General features: G+C 41.7%; 1 protein-coding gene across 4 annotated transcripts in view; it reads left to right on the top strand.

Annotated features, from left to right (window-relative positions):
* The window catches only part of RIPOR1 (RHO family interacting cell polarization regulator 1), a 2,621,322-nt gene that overhangs the window by 532,806 nt on the left and 2,065,611 nt on the right, over nucleotides 1-22,905 (top strand). For all 4 annotated transcript variants that reach the window (XM_044058663.1, XM_044058660.1, XM_044058661.1 and 1 more), the window contains exon 2: nucleotides 9,155-9,333. The gene's annotated coding sequence lies outside the window, so the exon portion shown is untranslated. The remainder of the gene's footprint in view (nucleotides 1-9,154; nucleotides 9,334-22,905) is intronic.

Below are 22,905 nucleotides of genomic sequence, written 5' to 3'. Positions count from 1 at the left end.
CAAGCTCTACATATACAGTGAGCAGTAAAAAAAAAAAGCATCACAGTTTTGTCAAACTATACACACTAAATAGCAGTAATAAATGTAGCACTAATATAAATCCCTGTAAATTATGACAGCAAACAGACAATGCTAAAAAGGCATACGCATGTAAAAACAAAAACTTACAGTGAGCACAGCCAGCAGACTAAGGAAGCTCCTTCAGGTTGGGACTATACTGCACTTTAAAGATGGCTCCCAAAGGAGTGAGTATTGATATAGGCTTCTATGAGAATGGCTTGGGGGGGTAGCAAGTATCACTGAGATTGGGTGGTTAGAACTGGTTGGAGATCAACCCCAGCAGGAGGGATTCTAAATAGAAAAGAGAAAAAAAAAAAAAAAAAAATCAGGAGCCAGGAAATGTAAGTAAGGTAATACACTATGTTATAGCTTTTCAGCTGTCCAATGTTTATATATTACACTCTTCACTTCAGGTTATAAGTTGTAACATATCTAATTGCATCATTTTTATGTATTCCCTTTCGTGTTTCTATTATATTTTTCAAGTTATTCCCAAAAATTGGGGTGTATTCACTCATTCTCCCATCAGTGACTTCTTTATATACTTGTATATGTCTAATACACCCAAAATTAAAGTAACTTGGTAAACAAATAGACCAGGCTGTAATGCAAACTGGGGTTTTTATTCTCATTGACCAGAATTATTAAGCGCTGGTCTTCTGATGAAGGCTATGCTGTGCATAGCCAAAAGCGCTTAATAATTCTGGTCAACAAGAATAAAAACCTCAGTTTGCATTGCAGCGTGGTCTATTTGTTTACCAAGTTTCTTTATATACTTGTTCTACCATCTCAGAATTCTATCCATTATTAATGAATTCATCCATCATCTCTTTAATTCGCTTTTCAAAACTTTCCTGACTTGTATTTAGCAAACTTGTTCTAATCATTTGTGCTTTTAATATACCTTTAAAGATATTGGGGGAGGCATGCATGCTGTCTGTTTTCACATATCTACTAACATAAACCTCTTTCCTATGTATACTTGTTTCAATATGCACTCCTATCTTACTTAGCTCTATATCCAGAAAGACTATCTTGTCTTCTGATGCTGACATTTTAAACTTCAGGAAACATGTTGTGTTTAAATATTCCATATAGTCATTCAGTTGTAAGGTTCCACCCCAAATTAAAAAACAATCATCTACAAATCTGTGATAAAAACATATTTTCTTATTCATAACATTACTATCACTTAAGACATAGCTTTTCTCTCATTCATACAGCACGAAGTTGGCATAGGTATTTGCCACTGGTGTACCTATAGCAAATCCTGCTAGTTGTAAATAGATTTCATTATCAAAAATAAAGCTGTTCTTAGTCAGAACTAATTCTAATAATACACAGATATTCTCAATTTGTCTAGCTGGTAATTTCACTTCTACATTCAAAAAAATTCCTTATAGAATCTATCCCGTAGTCATTGGGTATTACCGTAAGGGGGATGCTATGTCTAAAGTTACAAATAGAAATTCTTTTCTTTCTTGTTTGGAATACCATTCATATTTCATCAAAAAAATCATTGGTGGCCTTTAATATGGTGGAACATTTAGTCAGGAAAGTACTTAAATATCTTAACCTGAAAACTGAAGAAGTGAAGCATGTAATATATAAAAATTGGACAATTCTGATGGCAATGCCAGAATTAAAGGAAATAGTAGGAGAAAGACCCCTATTTGCTTATAGAAATTCTGAGTTTAAGACTAAAGTTATGTTATAAAGATTTTAAACATATGAAAGGAAAGAATGTATTAAATAAAACAGGTACTTTAAGTGCTTTAACTGTAGCTGCTGTGACAACATCTATGAGGGGGAGAACAAGTTTGTGCACCCAGTAACAAAAAAGGAATATATGTTTTTCTTGGTCAAACTACCATTTGTATTACTATTAACATTACACAGTAAGATTGGACATCCTTTGTTAAGGGCCTTAAAGTAGCTGATGAAGAGTTGGCTGGTGGCAGTAATAACTACCTTATAGTGTGGGCAAAAGGGGCCATAGCTAGTGAACCTGTGCCAGCCTTTCCCGTGTGTGTGTGTGTGTGTGTGCACTACTTGGGCAGGGACACAAAGCACTGGTTGGACAGAGAGGGTGCTGGAGGTCTTGGCCACTGAGCTGAGATCTCAACTGTATAGCTGCGCCAGTGGGAGTCTTATTGGGGATCAGGAGAAAGCGGGAGATACCAACCCCAGACTGACTGTGGTCTCTGTGTGCTAAGAGAAATTGCACTTGATGCAGAGATCTGCATCTGGAAATACTGTGTATGTAACTTGTCATCCACCCAGTGTGTATGTTCCCCACTGCTTCCAGTGGTAAGGATTAAGGCTTCTTGATTACTGGACCCGTGGTGGGGTGTCACACTTACCATAATGTTCCAACTGTGTTGTCCATTTTCATTCTTCAACTTTCCACCCACCGGTCTCCATCCTTTCTGTACACAAACTTCTGGATGAATGAGCTGCTAGAAGAACATCTTTATCCTTTGTTAAGCTCCAGATATAGTTCTCTCCTATGCTGAGCACATGCAGTTTTACGTCTCTTATGTTTATGTATGTTAAACATTCCTTTCGGGTAAAAATCAGCAAGCAAGATCTGAGGTAGCTTAGGGTTGGTGCATTATGGATGGAGGAGAAGCTGGAGAGCTTTTTGGTTACCAAGAGCTTTAGTAATGGCTGAGTTGGATCAGAGGATTGGATCCGAACCCATCAGTTGAGGAAGAATGAAAATGGAAAATACAGATGGAATGTAATGGTAAGTACATAACTTCCTTTTACCTCTCTTTTTAATTGTGGAAGTGGTAGTTACATGTTTAACATTTGATGTTCTTCATCTCACATTGCTGCAGTCCTTACACTTGGGTAGTCCGCTGTCCTCGGTCGGCCCGAATATCAAAGTATAAGGCTGACGTCGGTCAAGGCGCATTTGACTGACATCAGGACGTCAGGGTACAAATGCGCATGACCGACATCATATCCTCAGTCTTTTTTGCCGCATGGTCCGATGCAGAAGCAGCATTGCAAGTGCCGGTTGGCGTTCTGAGATTTTTCGATTTGAGTTTCAGACCGAGTTCAAAGTTGGCTAAGTACCCGTTGGGGAATATTTTAGTTTTTCTTGCCTCAGTGATTTACGGATGTCAGAAAAAGTCAATAATTGCATTTCTTGTGGGAAACAGATACCGCATAGAGATTATCATACTTTGTGTATTCCTTGCTTAGGGCCTGAGCACGACGTTGTTGGCTGTCGCTCTTGTGCTAGATTTAATAAACGCACTATAAAGAGAAGGTTGGATTGTGCAAGGTTAGTCTTTGGGAAGCGGTGCAATTATAAAATGCCGTCGGATGCTCCGACGCCCGCTTCCTCGAAGAAGCGTAGGGACAAAGCAGTTAAGCCTAGGCTAGAAGAACCGTCTGTACCGGACGCCGGTTCTTTAGAGGTGTCGGTGGAGCCGGTGGCTCCACCGGAGGTTTCTTTGTGTTCCCAGGGTGAGACTTTATTATTGCAAGATGTGGCCTCTCAGGAGGCAAGTCAGGCTGAGGGGGCTTCTCAGGTTACTATACTCCCCTCCCTTCCTAGGGTGGCTAGGCCCTCTCTTTCTGTTTCTAAGGCTTCTCCCAGGGGCAGGCCAGGTTTAGCTTCAGTTGGTGTTACCCCTAGCTCTTCAGGAACTGTGCCCAAGAAGCATATGCTTAAAATGGCAGAAGATTTGATTACTTTGATTAGGGTTCTATGCCCCCTCCTGATAAGAGACCTAGGATGGAGTCTGAGCTGGGGGGTTTTGAGCAGGCTTCAGATGTTTCAGAGTCTTCGGCTGAAGACTTGCAGGAGTACTCTCCTTATTCTGATTCTGATGTGGATGATTCTACTCCTTCTGCTTCTCCTCCTGAGGATTTTTCTTTTCAGAAACTCTTCATTCCATGAGGGAGCATTTTAAGTGGGAAGGTCAAGACTTCTCTGATTCCAGGAAAAGGCTTAGGGAATTTTGTTTTATCCCAGCATAGGCCTTTGGCTATACCTCCTGTTTTGGATGTAGTGGAAGATGTTTTTTCAGAGGCTTCTCTTAATCCTGATTCTTTGCCTCCTGCTCCTGTTAAACCGGATAGGTATTACAGGGTGCCTGAAGCTCATAAGTATCTTTTTAAGAGTCCTAGGGTGGACCCAGAAACTGTTAGCCAGGGGCCTAAAGGTGTTAAGGCTTCTGTTGTAAAGAATCCAGTTCCTGCAGACAAAGAGGCTAGGGCCTTGGATAGATGGGGAAAGAAAGTTTATACTTCTTCCACTCTTGCTATGAGGGCTTTGAATTGCCAGTTTCACATGTAGAAATACCAAAACTATCTCCTTTCACAATTGAAGTCTAAGGTTGATGCTCTGGCAGTAGGTATTGATTGTAAAGAGTTGCAAGATTTAGTACATGTTTCTGAACAGGTGGGTAAGCATTCTTTGCAATGTGGTTTTGATGCTGTACAGGCCTTGTCTAGGGTGGCTGCCACTGGGTCAGTTCTTCGCAGGCATGCCTGGCTAAGGGATCAAAATTTGTCTGAACATGTTAAAACAAGGATTTTAGATGCTCCTTTACAATCTGATGTGTTGTTTGGTCCTCCTGTTGAGGCAGTTTTAAAGAAAATGGAAGACAAGGCTAAGTCTATGCAGACTGTTAAAGATTTTTTGTAGGTCCAGCCTCCAAAGTTTAGTAGAAATTGGCCTACTAAGGGGTGGACATATCCTTCTTATGATTCCCAGTCTAGGGGTAGATCTAGACGTGGTAGGGGCAGAGCTCAGGGCTCTTTCAGGCCTAGAACAGGGAGTTCTCCTGCACAGTCTTCAGGTGAGGGCAGGGGTCAGTCCTTTTGTAAACAGACCCAATGACCTACCTTTTCAGCTGCCAGAGCCTTCTCGTCTGGCAGCACCTTTGGGAGGAAGGTTGGCACTTTTCAAAGAAAATTGGAGTTTAATTACCCAAGACAGATGGGTATTGGATATCATACACCACGGTTACAGGTTTTATTTCCATACCTTGCCTCCTTTCAAAGGCATGCCAGACGTTCCTCCTCAACAAAGAATAGAGGCTCACAAGCAAGTTTCTCTGTTACTCCAAATAGGGGCCATACAGCCGGTTCCTATGCCAGAAGTGGGCCTAGGATTTTATTCTCGCCTGTTCCTAGTACCAAAGAAGGGGAACACGTGGAGACCAATTTTGGATTTATCTACCCTCAACACTTATCTGGACATTCCCAAGTTCAAAATGTTGACGTTACAGCAGCTTTTACCTCTGCTGGGCAAAGATCATTGGATGGTAACTTTGGATCTCAAGGAGGCTTACCTTCATGTTCCTATCAGACTAAGTTGCAGGAAGTATCTGCGTTTTCGAGCTGGGACTTCTCACTATCAGTTCTCTGCATTGCCCTTTGGCTTATCTACTGCACCCAGAGTGTTCACGAAAGTTCTGGCTCCAGTGATAGCTTTCTTCAGGCTAAAAGGAATACAGATCTATCCTTATTTGGACGACTGCCTGATTCTGGCTCAAGGAAGGGAAGAGCTTCTTCATCATTTGGAATATGTGATAGCAGTGCTAAGATGCCTGGGGTATTCTGTGAACGAAATAAAGTCCAGTCTAGTACCCTCTCAGGACATGTGCTTTCTGGGTGTGAGACTGAATACAGCATCCCAGATGGCCTTTTTAACCCCGGACAAACAAAAGAGTCTATCCCTTTACTTCCATCAGCTATCTCATCAGTCCGGGCTGACTGCAAGGACAGTCCTTCAAGCCTTAGGGTTCATGGCATCTTGTATTCTGGTGCTTCCCAATGCCAAACTGCATATGAGGAAGCTGCAATGGTATCTCAAAATGTATGGACACAGCACTGCCAGGATCTAGACACTGTCATTCAAATAATACCTTGCATTCAAAAGGAATTTTTGTGGTGGGCTCAGGAATGTCACCTAAACAAGGGACTCTCTGTGACCCGGCCAGAGGCGAGTCAGATTTTCACGACAGATGCCTCAGACAAAGCTTGGGGAGCTCATCTAAATGGAAAGTGGATACAAGACAAGTGGCCTGCCAGACTACAACATCTACATATCAACCTGAAGGAGATGTTAGCAGTCCAGTTTGCATTGATAGCTTTCAAGGATTTACTTCTTCCAGGGCAGGTGTTGATTCTGACAGACAACACAACTGTCATGTGGTACATCAACAAGCAAGGGGGAACGCATTCTTATCCTCTATGCAGGCAAGCAATGATTTTGTGGGAGACTGCTCTCAGTTTACAGCTCAATCTTCAGGCAAGGTTTCTGCCAGGAGCACAGAACTCCTTAGCAGATGTGTTGAGCAGACGGATTATGGATCCCCACGAGTGGAAATTGGATCCTCATGTATTTCAGAAATTGACAGTGTCATGGGGAACTCCAGACATAGATCTGTTCGCTTCTCCACTAAACCATCAGCTGCCAAAGTTTTGCACAAAAGGTTTCATCCCACAGCTTGGAAAGTGGACGCTCTTTCTTTCAATTGGAGCAATCTTCATGTGTATGCCTTTCCTCCTCTGCCTCTCCTCCCAAAGGTACTTCTAAAGGTCAGACAGGACAAGCCAAGGATGATTTTAATAGCTCCAGATTGGCCTCGACAGCACTGGTACCCATTACTGAGAAGTCTGGTACGGAAGCCTCCATGGCCTTTGCCTTCGATTCCACACCTGTTGTCACAGGAGGACAGCCATTTGCTGAATGTCAAAATTCACTCTCTTCACCTAACGGCCTGGCATATTCTGTTTTGAACCATAGAGGGTCTCAACTTCCACAACAAGTTTTGAATGTGATTTTGGAAGCTAGAAGGCCTAGTACAAGGAAAGTGTACGCAGATAAATGGAAGAGATTTTTATTTTGGAGTGCAGCAAAAGATTTTGATGTTTCTGAGCCTAATTTGAGTGTGGCTGTTCAATATCTTACTGAGTTACTGGACAAAGGTTTGTCTTTCTCTTCTATTAAGGTTCATGCTGCAGCAATTTCGGCTCACTATGATTGTGTCCCACCATTGTTTTCTCATCCTTTGTTCAAGCAATTTCTTAGAGGGGCAAAGAATATAAGACCCTCAAGAGCTCCTACTCCTGCTTGGGATCTCAATTTTGTGTTGGAGAAACTCACTCTACAACCTTTTGAGCCTGCAGCTACTTCTGAGTTGAAATATTTATCATGGAAGACTGCTTTTTGTTGGCAATTACCTCTGCAAGAAGGGTTTCTGAATTGCAGGCCCTTATGGCGGTTGAGCCTTTCTTGATTTTCCATAAGGATAGGGTATCATTACGTACTAATCCTTCCTTTATGCCTAAGGTGGTTTCTAGTGTGGCTTTAAACCAAACTATTCATTTGCCTACTTTTTATGCAAATCCCCAAAATAAAGGGGAAAAGATTTTGCACACTTTAGATGTACACAGGCAGTTGCGTTATTATTTGGACAGAACTAAAGGGTTCAGGCAGTCTCAGCAGTTGTTTGTTTCTTTTGCTTTGAGTTCTCAGGGCAAGCCTGTGTCAAAACAAACTATTTCTAAGTGGATTGGGTTTTGCATTGCTTTCTGTTATTCCCATCATGGCAAGGAGATTCCAGCTGGGATTAGGCCTCATTCCACTAGGGCTACTGCCACATCAACAGCTTTTGAGGGAGTAGCAACCAAGGATATTTTGGAGGCAGCTACTTGGAGTTCAGTGCATACTTTTTCTAGGCATTATCACCTGCCACTTTACTCTAAATCCAGGGCTGGTTTTGCCACTGCTGTTTTGCAGGGCATTTTGGCAGCTCCTGCTTCCTTGTAGTTAGCCATCCTCCCTTACCTCTGCTTTGGGATTCTACCCAAGTGTAAGGACTGCAGCAATGTGAGATGAAGAACATAGTACAGTTTTGTACCTACCATAAATGTAGATGTTCAAGATCCACATTGCTGCAGTCAATCTCCTCCCTCCTTCCCTCTGTAGTTAGAGGCGGTTGTGTGGGTTGGGTTGTACATATTGTGTATATTGTATATTTTGTACATATAGTTAGTGCAAGGGTGGTTGGTTGGTTGTTTGCTGTCTTTTGGTTTTGACCTTTATTTTTAGGGTCTTCTGACATCTGGGGCAAGAAAAGACTGAGGATATGACGTCGGTCATGCGCATTTGTACCCTGACGTCCTGATGTCAGTCAAATGCGCCTTGACCGACGTCAGCCTTATACTTTGATATTCGGGCCGACCGAGGACAGCGGACTACCCAAGTGTAAGGACTGCAGCAATGTGGATCTTCGAACATCTACATTTATGGTAGGTACAAAACTGTACTTTTTAGGATTTTGAGTATTCCTTGCTCAAAATTGTCACATGTAGCGTGCAAAATGTCTGCTTTAATGGTATTCTGCTCATTGCACAGTTGTGTTTTTTATTTTTTGAAAACCAGATCTCTGTAGGTACAGACTTGCTTTATAAACAAAGAGTTGTTGCTTGTAGAGCAAGTGAAGTGATTTACCTGTTAAAATCTGGCAGAATTGCATAGCAGCAACATGACAAACTAAGAGCTTGGCCATAAGCTTTGCGTTTTTACACATGCACATGAATCATGCAACCTCCTCTTATAAACACTTTGATATTTAAGGCAAGCCCTTAAACCCCATAGTGCTTCTTTTAAGCCCACAATTGTCCCATGATTTCTCCTTTGAATATCAAATTAAACCATGTTGAATTGTTTGTTGAACTGGGAATTTTTTTTTCACAGCATGGTCACAAACCGATTGGTGTGAGTGAAAAGACTGCTACAAAATTTGTTTGGTATAGTCATTAAATGTGTTCTTAACATGTTCAGGTTCATAGTGTCGAGATCATTCATCAGCAAGTAAATGAATTTAGTAACACCTGCCCTATAGTTTAAATGCAGTAAAGTGATCTTGTGTTTTGTTGAACCTCAGAAAAATCAGGATTTTCATTTAAAATGTTAATATTTTCTCAAGTTTGGCAGAATCAAGAGTATATCGCTTTATAAACTATAATTCGTTATGTAAATGATTATATTGGCACCTACCCATATTCAGATAAGAGTAAAGTAATCTCCTGTTTTATTGTAATTCATTTTCTTTGATAGGAAAAGTGCCATCCCAGAAAAGAAAAGCAGTGAAGAAAGACCGAAGGCATGAGAATGATAACCCAATTGAACCTTTTTGCTGGTTTGTTTTGTCCCCTTCGTCACTTCTGTTAAACGTGTAACCAGAACTGAACTTCAACAATTCCTTGCAGCAGTTCAGTACTCTTAGCTAAGAAAATGTAAGTGCTGTAAATGAGCTTTACACCTGTTATATAAATAGAATTTCTGCTGTGTGTCAATTACATTGCATTTTATAATGTTGCCTTTCACATGTTTTACAGATTGCTTTCTGTCATGATTATATTTAAAAAGTGTGTTCATGTTCATTTTGAGTCTTGGACTCTGCCTTTACATAGACAAGTCCTTAGTGGGATACCATATTGCTGCAGAAACAAATTCAGACGAAAAAATAAAAATAAAATGACGTAAGATGTTCTGTTGAAAGAAACTTCTTGCATCTAACATTCCAAGAGAGCGTCATATAGGACTTAGGGATGCACAAGTGTCCTTTTCAGTTGTGATTGAAATACTCCCTTGCAGATGTTGTGGTGGGAGGATTTTGTTCATCAGAAACGATGCATTACTTGTTAAGATTTGTACGTAATCTGCTGTGTGCTGCAGGCTTGTATCTCCTCCTTGTGAGATTGGGATTGGTCCCCGCAAACACCATGCTGCATTTGTAGTGGCTGACCTAGATAATGGCTTGTTCTTCCTGCATCCTTTTCCACACGATCCTTTTTAAGTGTTTGTCTTGATTGTCGCCAGAAAATGTTACCAATTCATTCAGTTTGTGGCACTCACACACTAAGTGGTTAGATTACGCAAAGAATACCTGTGTAGTTTAGCAATGCTGATTCTTATAGCCTTGTATTCTCGTATGGTAACAGTTTAGGTCAGGGAATTCAACTTTTGCAGTCATTGATCCAGTTGGATTGCAGGTGCATTTCCTACAAGTTGAAAGATGGTGTTAATTAATTCAGAAGTTATGCACTCTTATACCTATTTTTAATTACTTGTATAAAATTGTTATGATATTTCTCTTATATGTTAAAACAATAAACCTGTTTTGAAAGAGAAGTTGTGCACTCCTCCTATGGCAGGTAGCCAAAGACTGAAGGATTTGGACAACATGCTGGACCTTGATTAAGTATGATGGCAGTCATCATGACATAACAGCTAGGAGGATTATTGTGCCAAGCACCGGCTTGACTAACTGTGTCAATGTTAGTGCAGCTCAGATAAAGGCATTATCTGGCTACCCTGTTCTCAAGTCAGGCATTTTAAACAGTGACATCAGCAGTTACAGATTAAACCTTATTTATTGATTATATGCTCAAGCTACCCTACACATTGTTCACAGTGCCAGTGGTGGGATTTTCAACAGTCTCTCTTAGGATTTACTCATTTTAGCAAAAAAAAAACTACTAATGTAGGAGCTTACTTTAGACCTCTGGAGCTTACTTTGGAACTTAGACTGCATGAACAAACTGGACAAATGCTGCTTATATTAGGGCAATTTAGTACACAAATTTTCTGAAGTCTGCAAAACCTTGCCCACATCTACATTTAATGCACTGCTCTGTCAGAATACTTAATTGCTTTTCTGCTGAAAGAAAATTTTGAACGTTCGTCATATTGATTACTGCTGCAGTAGCCTTGACTACATGGGGTTATATCCAGCATAGGATATAACAGCTAACCATTTTCCAAAGCTTTGCGGCACCTTTCACACACCCAAACAGCCAGTCAGCTCAAGCTCAGCTGACTAAAAAGACAGGTTTGGGTGTGAAGCCCTTCATACCTTTCCAGACCCCAAAGAGTACTCTCCTCAGAGATGTCTGAGGATCAGCAGTCAGCTTGTGCTGTTCCTTTGCTGGGTGTATTAGTTCCCTTTGAGGAAAATACCTTCCACTTTAAAAAAATGTTTGAGTAACACTTTCCTGTATAGGAAAGTTATTTTAAAACTAGGAATTTGTTTGTAATAGACTGTTACTAGACTGTATGTTACTCTAAAACAAGATCATATTTTTTTTCTGTCCGTGTTAAAAGTAATTGAAAAACATTTTTGTGTAAAGAAATTGTGTTATTTTACTTTTTGTGGTTGTCTTAGTGTTTTGAAGTACATTTTACTGTGTCTTTATTTTTGTTGCTTGTTCTCCCCAGGAAAGAGGCACCATTTTTGGCTTCACCATAGACAATATGAAGAACATAGTACAGTTGTGCAAGTAAATTTTCCATAACAGTAAATGTTCGCATGATCACTGCTGAGGAAGCCACTTTCTCTCCATGTATCCTCCTTGTTTTCTTGGTGTGTTTGTTATGCCAGGATGCAGACATTTTTTGTTCTAGCATTGTTCCTTCATGGCTAAACCTCCGTCTCCCTTTCGGCAAGAAAACTGTGAAGGTCTTGGTGCTTATATGTCTTTTAATCAGCTCAGCTCGAGCTGCCTAACAGTTGCTTTGCTATCCTTGGCAGGATGTAACCTATATAGCTAAGGCTACTGCTGCAGTGATCATTCAAACATGTACTGCTACAGTTCTGTACATAAACATACTATATTTTCTGTCCTAATCCAAAGAAACACTAAAGAAGATTGTACATGGCTTGGATGTGCGCAGGTGGGTACTACCTTGACAATTGAAAGCCCTTTAGGAATGCTGAACAGCTGTTTGTCTGCTGTACAGGTGTTAAGAAAGGTTAACCTATCTCTAAAACTGTTGCTTGATGGTTGCCCCCGCTTTTGTTTTCTGTTGCTCCCACCGTAATAAATCTCTTCAGCCAAGGTTAAGGCTCACTGGACTAGGAGATTATCCTCTTCAATAGCATATCGAAAAGGGGTGGACTGTAGAAGCATTCCAGAGGCAGCAACCTGGTCTTCTGCTCATACCTTCACAAAGCACAATAAACTGGCTTCCTTTTCAAGGTCAAGAGCAAGCTTTGCTAGGGCCATTTACCAGGGGCTCCTGAATTCTTATTTCACCTCTAAGGTAGGGCAAGCTTTGGGAATCTCTCACTGCCTCAGTGGCATTTTGGGTAATGAATGTAGTACAATTGCGTAAGCCCTATTTACCTTTAACAGTAGATGTTCGAATTCCTCACTACTTCAGTGACAGCACCTGCCCACCAAACCCCAGATTGTGCATACTTGTGAGTTTCTGCCTCTTTATCCAGTGGTTGTTGGATTTGGTTTTTATATGGCATTGTGATTGCCTGCAAATACTGCTACAGGTAAGTAGGAGTTGCTCAACTATACTTTACAGGCATGTAATGGTTTTGTAGTGACACTATACAGAATTTTAAAACTGGTGTTTCTTCAGTGGTGATATTATACATGATGTTCAATTACATATAAATTTCAGGTATAAAACATTTAGTGTGCAAAAAGATCATGTACAAGTATATGTGACAAACAGATATTGGGTATGATTTATAAGACATGGGTAAGGAGGGTTACAGTATTTATGTTAGGAATTAATAAAATTGAGGTAATGACTGTGAAACATTAGTCAGTTGGTAGATAATAGATATGATGTCAATTTTCATTTGTTCCTCAACAAGTGGGTTAGGATCCGACTGCCACTTTTACAGCTCATGGATACTGAGAACTCTCGAGCTTCTCCCTTACCCATATTTCCCTAGTCCCCCTCCATACCTCAGATCTTGTTTGCCACCTTCATGTACGGACGTGGTCACTGTTAGCTCTCGAGCTTTGATAATAGTTTGTGAGTAAAAGTAGATTATATATATTTAGCCTTTCTTGCTATATTCTGTAATATTCCTTTATTACTCTTTCTACAATTTTCAGTGTAAATTAATATTACCTTTGTTGGTATTTTACTTTCTTATTCTATACCCTTGTGGTCCTATTCTTGGTAACTTTTTACTTTCTTTCCTTTCATTTAAAAAAAATCTTTCTTTTTTCTTATTAGTGGTAGTTTTTTTTCCAGGATGGCTGAAAAACCATTAGGGTTTAAGAAATGTAAGGCCTGTGGTCACAAAATTCCTCCATCAAATGCACATGATTCTTGTGTATACTGTTTTGGCCTGGCTCATTTGGGTGTATCTTGTGAAATATGTAAGACCTTAATCCTCTTGCCCTAGTGGATTATAAAAATAAATTTATCTTAAAAAGATTACTTCCTACAACTTCTTCTGAGACAGTATCCGGGGTTCATTCCCCCAACAAAAGAGCGAACAGCAAACGTCCTTCGGACCCTTCTGGATCTTCTGCTCCAAGCTTGGCTCATAATCCAGAATCACATATTAAAGTATCTAAATGATTGGATCCAATTTCATCAGATCCGAAGGTGAAATCCTTCGATCCAATGTGCTTTTGATACCAGATCTATGTCTTCAGATCCGACACATTCGTATCCAAAGAAGCTTCCTCTGACCCAATGTGCTTCATCTGTAGATCAGTACCTTCCCACCTTCCACTGCCTTTCTTGGAGAGAGGTCATCATTCCAGGACTTTTTCAGTTGCTTCCTCTTCTCATTCACCCGGAAATCTGACTAAAGCAGATGTGGATAGAATGATGAAGAAATTTCTGTCAGTGCAAATTCAGATGGGAGTTCTCCCGGCTCACACCCCATCGGGTCCTGAGATCTTCACAAGTACTACTGCACTTATTTTGACTCCTTCTGCCATCCAACCTTTGATTTCAGAGCACTGAGAATCCCAGAGCCTTCAGTGTCTCATCCGAAGATTGTAGCATCTTCCACTCCAATGTCATCTCTGAGTGGACTGACTCTGAGTGTGTCAGAGCTGGATGATTCTCGGAGCAGTAGCGTAGTTGCTGTATCTGAGGTGTTTGGGTTGACTCAAGTTGTCGGAGCTGTCTCTACCCCTTGAAACCTCAGCATTGGACAGCTCAGCCCCCAACCTCTACCTCGGGTGGACTGTCTTGGGATCAAAGGGAGCAGACTATCCAGTACCATGTCTTCTTGGCTTCGTTGGCCTCTTTCTCCCCAGGGCATTCTGTTTTTGAGGTAGTGGAGAAAGTTTTCTCTGCTCCTAGAGGAAGGACCCCCCCCAGATCCTTCTTCACAAACCCGTATGTCTTTGTGCTTTGAGCTTCAACATTCTACTTTTCAGGGACAGCCAGCTCAAACTGTCCAGGCTGCCCAGCAGGGTATCCTCATATCTTCTGATACGTCTCTGGAACATCCCGCCGAAGAAGTCCCTAAGAAGAGAAAGTGCAGAAGGAGTCACTTAATATTTTCCATGACCGACTCTTAAGGAGAGTTTGATTTTGATGAGGGGGAAGGGTCCCTGAGATTGCCACCTGATGATGTCTCCTTTGGACACATTCTGAAGGTCCTCAAGCAAAGGGATGGCTGGTCTACCGACAACCCTTTCCAAGAAGAATCTGCATTTCTAGAAGCTTTTGGTGTTGGGTCATCTATCTCCTGGGTGACTCCATCTGCAGATGAGCTCATTGATTTGATCTCTTGGTGGGTGTGGAAGGAACCTGACTCTGTTGAGCTGATCCCAAAGAGACCAGATAGGATCCTGGCACCACCCAAAGATAAGGAATTTTGGAGTAAAGGACTACCAATAGATGGTCATAGTGGTAGCCATAAAAAGTAACTTGCAGAACAGAGTTGTTCCGTTCATCCCCCTAACAGGGAGTCTGTGGTCCTGGACAAATTTGGGAAGCATGTATATGCTTCAGCAACTTTTGCACATAGGTCGCTGAATTATTTGGTACACTTTACCAGACTTCAGAGGGATTTGATTAAAGAACTCTCCAAATCCCTCTTCGGGACCATTACTAACTGAGGCAGAGACCTCTGTTGCCTCACAATTGGCTACCCTACAGTATATTTCAAATTCATCCATTAGGCTCATTTCACATGCAGCTGAAGATACCTCAAGGGCGGCAGGTTCAGGCATTTCATAAGAGGACATGCCTGGCTGCACCTGTGCGATTTTGCAGAGCCCTTCACATCCTCCATCAGTGCTCCCTTTGACGAAAGTTTTTTGTTTGACCCCAAAGTTAAAGACTCACTATCTAGGTGTGAGCAGGATGGTAAGACCTTCTCTGCAGTGAGCATACATTTTTCGACTCCTCAAAGAACCTTCTCTAGAAATTAGTGAGGTGGTCACAAAATGTGGTTCAGAAAGTCACAGGGTCCTTTCCATGATCCATGTTGAGATGGTTCCTTCAGGGACAGGAGTAACAGAAGATGCTACCCGCCCAGCAGAGGAGGCCCACAGAATCAAGGATCAAGGGACACCTCTCTGACAGCTCTTACCAGTGCTCCTGAAAGGAGGACTAATTGTCCACCTCTGGAGGCAGTTTGGGGTCATCTTATCCCTGCCCCAGAGAGCCTGTCTAGAGATTACGAAGGATAGATGGGTGCAGAGGATTATTTCCAGAGGTTATATAATACCCCCTTAACGATAAACAACATTTCCAATGTTCCACCCATTCAGTGGAAAAACACAAGAAATAAAACGCTGCTAAAAAAATTTTTATCCACGGGTTCCCCCATTCCAGAAAGAATCCAGAACCTACTCAAGATTCTTTTTAGTGCTGAAAAAACTGGGGACTGTTTATCAATTTTTGGATCTTTGCATTCTGAACAAATCAGTTCAGTACAAGAATTTCCTGATGGTCACGGTTCAGTCCATTTTGCCTTTCCTGCAGCAGGACGACTGGATGTGCTCAGTACTTCGAGGATGTGTACAATCACATAAAATGAAAGATGATCCAGAAGATGCCTACACTTCTGGCTGGGAGCCAGTCATTACAAGTTCAGAGCTCTGCCCTTTGGCCTCACCACAGCCCCCAGGGTGTTCATCAAATGCATGGGAGTAGTAGTATTCCATTTGAGACTGCAGAGATTCAGTGTTTCCTTACTTGGATGACTACCTCATAACTGCTGCAACCAGGCATCTGCTGATAAAGGCACGAGATTATGTACTCCAACTGTGCTGTCACCTGGGAATTACCATCAGTCACAACAAATCCCAGCTAGAACCATCTCAAATATTAGAGTTCATAGGAGCTTTGTTCAGTGCTGTATCATTGACAGCCTCCCTTCCCTTACCAGGGGTACAGACTATTTGATTTCAGGCCAAAAAAATAATCCAAAATTCTTCACGATGAGCTCTATTTATTCTCCAAGGTTTAGGGTCAGTGTCTACTGTGTTAGTTCTAGTTCCATTAGCAAGATACCATAGGAGAATTCTGCAGTGAGCCCTAGCACCTCGGTTGTCTATTCTGCGCCATCCTTTGTCCACCCAGATCAGAGTAACTCAGTTGTGCAAAAATTATCTATTGTGGAGGATTCACTCTGTTCAGATTTTAAAGGCCACCCCTTCATTCTTCCTCAGCCCAAGGCCATAGTGACTACGGACACTTCCCATATTGGGTGGATGAGGTACTTAGGGAAAGTCTGTCCAAGGTGTGTGGTCCCCCGAAGAGGCCAACATGCATATCAATGTCTTAGAAATTAGAGCAGTTCTCCTAGCATTGCATGCCTTCCAAGACTCTCTTCCTTCAGGGACTATTACGATTCAGATGGACGATATGTCAGTGGTCTGGTACATCAACAAACAAAAACACCAGATCTTACCCCTTGTGTTGAGAAGCTCTGAGTGTGGCAGTGGATGATCTCATCCATCCATTTTCTGATAGCAATGCAGATTTTGGAGAACTCCAGTGTGATAGCAGACAAGTCGAGCAGGTCCATTTTATTTCTTCACAAGTGGTCTCTCATCATGAGAGTTGTGGAAAATCTATTCTGCCAATGGTGCCAACCTTGCTGTGACCTCTTTGCATCTCCCCTCAACAAGTGCAGCAGGTTCTTTGCCCTTATCCCCCACTGAGGGAGTCATCCACTATTGGCCCCCCCAGTCTCTTCCATACTTACCCCCCAAACTCTCTAATCCCCAAGTTTCTCCAGAAAGCATCTCGATTGAAGAGCATAATCATCCTCATTGGCCTTTATTGGCCTTGTCAGATTTGGTTCCCATTTCTCTGGCCTCATGTAGTTCGCCCTCCATGGATTCTGGATCCAATTTCTGACCTCCTGTCTCACCCGGATATTTTGGGCCTAAAGTTGACCAGATGGTTTCTCCACTTCCATTGATAGCTAGACAACCTAGGCTGTCCTCCGCTGTCCATCACATTATTTTGTCTTCCCATAAAGCTTCCATCAGGAAGATTTACAAACGTAAATGGAACAGGTTTGTTTTTTAGGCAAAACAGAAAGCTACTGACCCTTTTTCAGCTCTAATACCTAAAGTTCTTGAGTTTTTGGATACAATTTTTAATTGAAGAGGCTAGCCCCTTAACTTTTAAAGTACAACTAGCTGCCATTTCGAATTTTCATATAGGAGGAAACAGTTCCACCTTAGCTTCTTCAAAACTTTGTAAGGTCTTTATAAAGGGAACATTTCTTCTGAGACCCCCTTTTAAACATCCAACTCCACCATGGGATTTGAATGTAGTTTTACACGCTTTGACTCATTTAAGCAGTTAGCAAAACGTGAACAAATTTTTTTAACTTGGAAAATTGTCTTTTTAGTAGCCATAACCACTGCTAGAAGAGTCTCAGAACTTCAAGCCTCATCATGTAATCCTCATTTAATTTTTCATAAAGAAAATTGGGCAAGTCAGTTACCAAAGTAACTTTAGCCAAGTGGTTAACTGATTGCATTTCCTTTGTCTACAATAAATTGTGTTTATCTTTTCCAAAACCTTTGAAAGCTCATTCAGCCAGATCCATGACAACTGCTTCCATATTTTTATCCAGATCATCCATGGACAGTATTTGTGCTGCTGCAACTTGGGCTAATCCTCATACCTTTATTACTCATTAAATATTGGCTCTGGTCTCTAGGGGAAGAGCAGCCTTCAGCTCAACAGTGCTCAGGAATATCCTTCCTTAGAGTCCACCCGGGATTCAGGTAGCTGGTGATTCTGTCCTACTTGTTGAGGAATGAATGAAAATTGACATTAGGTGAACACGTTAGGTACTCACCATAATGTTCCATCAGTGTTGTCGATTTTCATTCTTCCTCAACTCCCCTCCCTCCCTCCAACCTCCTACCATTTTGTTTGTGACATCTGGAAGACTGAGAAGATACTAAGGGAACCAGTGTTCCTGTCTTTGAACTCCAGATATCGGTTTCTTATGTAATGGTTGTTCCTTGGCTTTTAATTAGCAATAAGGTCCGTAAACAAGATCTGAGGTATGGAGAGGGACTATGGCTTTATGGGTAAGGTAGGTGCTCGAGCACTGTCAGTATCCATGAGCTGTAAAAGCAGCCAAGTCAGATCCGAGGATCGGATCCAAACCAACTTGTTGAGGAAGAATAAAAATGGACAACACAGATGGAACATTATAATGAGTACATAACATCTGTTTAAACTTAGAAGAGGAAGATAGTCATTGTATAGCTGATGAGTCAAGGACTTTGGAGGTAAGATTGTTAGGGTACAGACTGAGAAAGAACCTTGTTCTGTGGCCACCTGTGTGGTAGAGAGTATTTGAAGATCATGGATAAAATGGGATGGTTAGAAAGAAATTGAAATGTTACGGGATTAAGTCAGGAGTAACTGACACCAAGTGGTAGAAAGATTTGTTGTGTAGAAGGGGATAGAGATTGTAAAGGGATAAGGGGGGTATGTGCAGAAAAAGCAAAATGGAGTTACCCCGATGAGGCGCATGTTGTGCATGACCATGCTTGGTTTAGGTGTTTTAGTAAGGGCTTGAAGGTAGAAACTTTTATGGTTTGTTTTAGGAATTTTGGGATGGTGTTCCTGAGTTTAGATACATATTGGGAGTATAGTGAGCTGCCTGTTTAGTTATTAGACACTGCTGTGAATACGGACAGCTTTTTGCTTGAGAGAAGGTGTCTACCTGAAGAGTAGTGCTCCAGTGTACCTTTTAATGCCGGTCATTTTTCTGGTGCATATATAAGATTGTATGCTGTAATAAGTTATGAATATGGTAAACAATTTGGTCTCTTTATCCTGAAACACTTTATAATCCCATGTTCTTTATAACGATCACCGCTGCAGTAGCCTAAGCTATAGGGGTTGTATCCTTCATAGGCTATAACAGCCAGCCAGCTTCCAAAGCTTCAGGGCACCTTTCATGCACCCAAATAGTTAGCTTGAGCTAAGCTGACTTAAAAGATAGGTTTCGGCACCAAAACTCTTTCCTGTTTTCCTGCTGCTGAAGAGTACAGCCCTCTGAGGCTTTCGTGGATCGACAGGTCTGCTTGTTCTGCTCCTTTGCTGGGTAGATAAGTTCCCCTTCATGAATAAAACATTCCATAATAAAAATTGTTTAACACTTTCCTGTTTAGGAAAGTTGTTTTAAAGTTGAGTTTGTGTTTTAGCAGTCACAAGACTGTTGTACTTTTAAGTGCAAATGCTCTTTTCCCTGTCACTTAAAAAGTTGTTTAAAGTACTTGATAATTTATTCTTTGGTGAAATTGTGTGCATCTTACTTTTTGGGGCTAGCTATGAGCTCTAAATTTATTTTTAATGTGTCTGTGTGAATAAAGTGGCTTTTAATGATTTAAAATTTTTAAAGGTTTTGCTGCTTGTTTTTTCCAGGAAAGCGGCATCATGTTCGGCTTTACAAAGGAACAAACAGTCCCACAGTCAGTCCTCCTTCCAGGTACAAAAGAAAAAAGTTAAGCAAACCGCCTTTGCCACCATGTCAGGCTAGCAATTTGTCTTACCAGCAGGTAGGTGACTGCTGTAGTTATTTGTTGCACCTCAGACTGCACATCTTTTACCCCAGATCCCTCTGGTGTTGACATCTACAGCCACTATGGACTTAGGGGTAGTCACGTCCTCAGTGACTGTTGGGGGTCCCCTCAGTGGGCAAAGGAGAGTCACTCTTGTTGGACCTTTGAGAGGGAATGCTGTGCCCATTCCTGGGGAAGTTGCTACTGCCATTTATAACACTATTCTCCCCTTTTTTCTGTCAAAAAATATCAGCAAACTAAATATGTATCCTCTACTTCTCCTCTTCCTCCTCAAATCTCCTTGGAGAGGAGTAGTTTTACTGGGTCTGGCTCAGTGTTTTATTTAAGCTGTTGATCCTTTAAGAGTTTTATGGTAAAAGAAAGAAGGATGATACCTGTTTTCCTGAAGAGATTCAAGATTCTGAATCTGGATAGAAAGATGAAGGGACAGATGCAGTGTTTTCTCCTCAGTTTTCTGATTCAGACTCAGAAGAGAGCTCAGTTTCTGATTCTTCCTTTGCAGATTCCTTTGTTTTTGAGACTTTCCAGAATGTGCCAGTGTTTGCAGTGAGAGTACAAGGTTTGACCTGTTACAGAAGGAATTTCCCAAATCTTCCCCAGTTCCTCCAGTTTTGTCCAGCTTTGGTGGTTGTCTTTCTCTGACAAGTCATTTTTTGATAGCCAACTTGCTGCCATTAAAAAGGCAGACAAAATGTATAAGGTTCCTCAGTCTTTAAGATTTTATACACTCTATCCAAACCTGACCCAGCAGCTGTAGCACAAGTTAATGCTGCTACTGCAAAAGAGTTAAAATAAGATGCATCCGAACACCATTGTTTTGGGTGACTTCAACTACCCATCCATTGACTGGGTAAATTACTCGTGCTCAAACTCACTTGCCCAGGTGTTCCTCTTCTTCGTTAACTCCAGTGCCCTGGACCAGGTGGTTGATACCCCCACAAGGCGCACCTACATCCTGGATCTGGTGCTTACCAATATGGGGGAACCGCTGTAGCAGCCCCACTGTGAGGTGTTCCCTGGTGAGATCTGACCACAAATCAGTCTCATTCGAATTAACTATTACACCTGACCCCCCCAGCAGCAGCAGCAGCTAGACTAAAAAACTTCTCCAAAGCAGATTCCTCTTACAGGATGATATAAATAGCTTCACTCCACCTACTCCCTCAGATGGAACTGGCAGCTATGCTGAGTCCTACACCAGTGCTTTATACAAACACCTTTATAACTGCATTGACTGTGCCATACCGGATAGGACCAAAACAAGCTGTTCAAGGAAGTGCAGACTCGCCTGGTGGAAACTGCTATTAACAGGCTTTACAATAATAAGAAGAACTTGCTATCTAAGAGGGAGTGGAACCTAAACTGGAAACACTCCCTCCTCAGTTTAAAGAAGCAAATACGACTTATTGTGAAGTCGTCCAATGCAAATTACAAATCCAAATTAGCTTCCTCAACTAAGGACAGTCTTGAGACATTCTTTAGTTACATCTGTAACCTAAAAGGAAAGGCCCATATTTGCGCCGAACTGGTAGTTAATGATACCACATATACTGAGCCTGTGGCCATAGCTAACCTGTTGGCTGACAGGTTCTTTGAAAACTTCACTACCCTGTCCCTGCCACACATACTGCATAATATCCCTACCACCTGTCCCCTACCTTGCATCTCTAAAGAGCAGGTCGTAAATGCCCTCTCCCAAGACCAAAAACTCAACATCTATGGGACCTGATAACATCCCTGGCTGCATCCTACATGGGCTCCAACAAGAATTAGCAACACCATTGGGAGTTCTTTTCACTCATAGTCTAAGTACCGGCTTCATCCCAGTGAAATGGAAAATGGCCACAGTTATCCCTTTGCACAAAGGTGGTACTTCCACTGACCCCGGGAACTATAGACCTGTTAGTCTGACTAGCCTTATCTACAAGGCCATGGAGTGAATCATCATGGACCTTATCAACAAAGATGTAGGTAATCTCCAGACACTTGACCCTACTCAGTTTGGATTTATCAAAGGAAGATTGTGCCTGTTAAACCTGGTGGACTTCTGTGCGACAGTCACCAAGGCCCTGGACGAGGAGAAATATGTGCATACAGCCTACCTAGATTTAGCCAAAGCTTTTGATACTATACCCCACTCAGGCATCACTGACAAACTCACCCAGCTTGGTATCAACCCTTATCTTGTTAGGTGGGTCACTAACTATCTCACTGATAGAACCCATACAGTCAAAATAGGGGAATCCACCTCCAGCAGCAGACCAGAAACCAGTGGTGTTCCACAGGGATCAGTTCTGGGACCTCTACTGTTTGGAATCTATTTCTCCAAAGTACAAGCAAAAACTAAAGCTCTGTGGCTGACAAAGTTTGCTGACTGCAAACTGGGAGTGGTCATAGACTCTCCAAACGATGTCAACATCCTACAAGAGGGTCTTACTCAAACAAATGATTGGTGCCAAAGTCACAGACTTAAGCTCAATGAAAAAATGTATTATCATCTCTTTTGTTAAGGGCGATGTTCCTGCTAACTTCCACATTAGTAGCACACTAAGTACGCACTCAGTGGTGAGAGACCTGGGCACACAGGTTGACAGCAACCTTAACTTAGATCACCATGTATCCACAGTGGTAAGAAGGGCATTCTGTATTGCTCATCTCATAGGTAATGGTATTGCCTCCAGAAAAAAAGTTATAACTTCCCTGTACTCTTCCCAAATCAGGCCAATAATTGAGTACAACGTCCCTTTTGATATCTACATTTCCAAGCACCTGCAGCAATTGGGGAGACCACAGAGGTTCCTCACAAGGAAAATTCAAGGTCTTCAGCATATTTCCTATGTGGATCAGCTGAATCATTGTCAGTTTATTCTGTTTCATACAGACCTACTCAGAGGCAATCTCTGCCTTGCTTATAGGGCAATCTCCGATCCTGCTTTTTTGGAAATGCTGCATAACTGCAAGTCAAATGGCACACAGGTTACTTGCTGTAAACACCTTAATAGAACCTGCTGG

This window comes from Protopterus annectens, chromosome 16.part0 (genome assembly GCF_019279795.1).
Source record: "Protopterus annectens isolate FY-2018-M chromosome 16.part0, PAN1.0, whole genome shotgun sequence".
NCBI lineage: Eukaryota > Metazoa > Chordata > Ceratodontiformes > Protopteridae > Protopterus > Protopterus annectens.
Note: the sequence above shows the minus strand (reverse complement) of the source record. Positions and strands in the feature narration are given on the sequence as shown.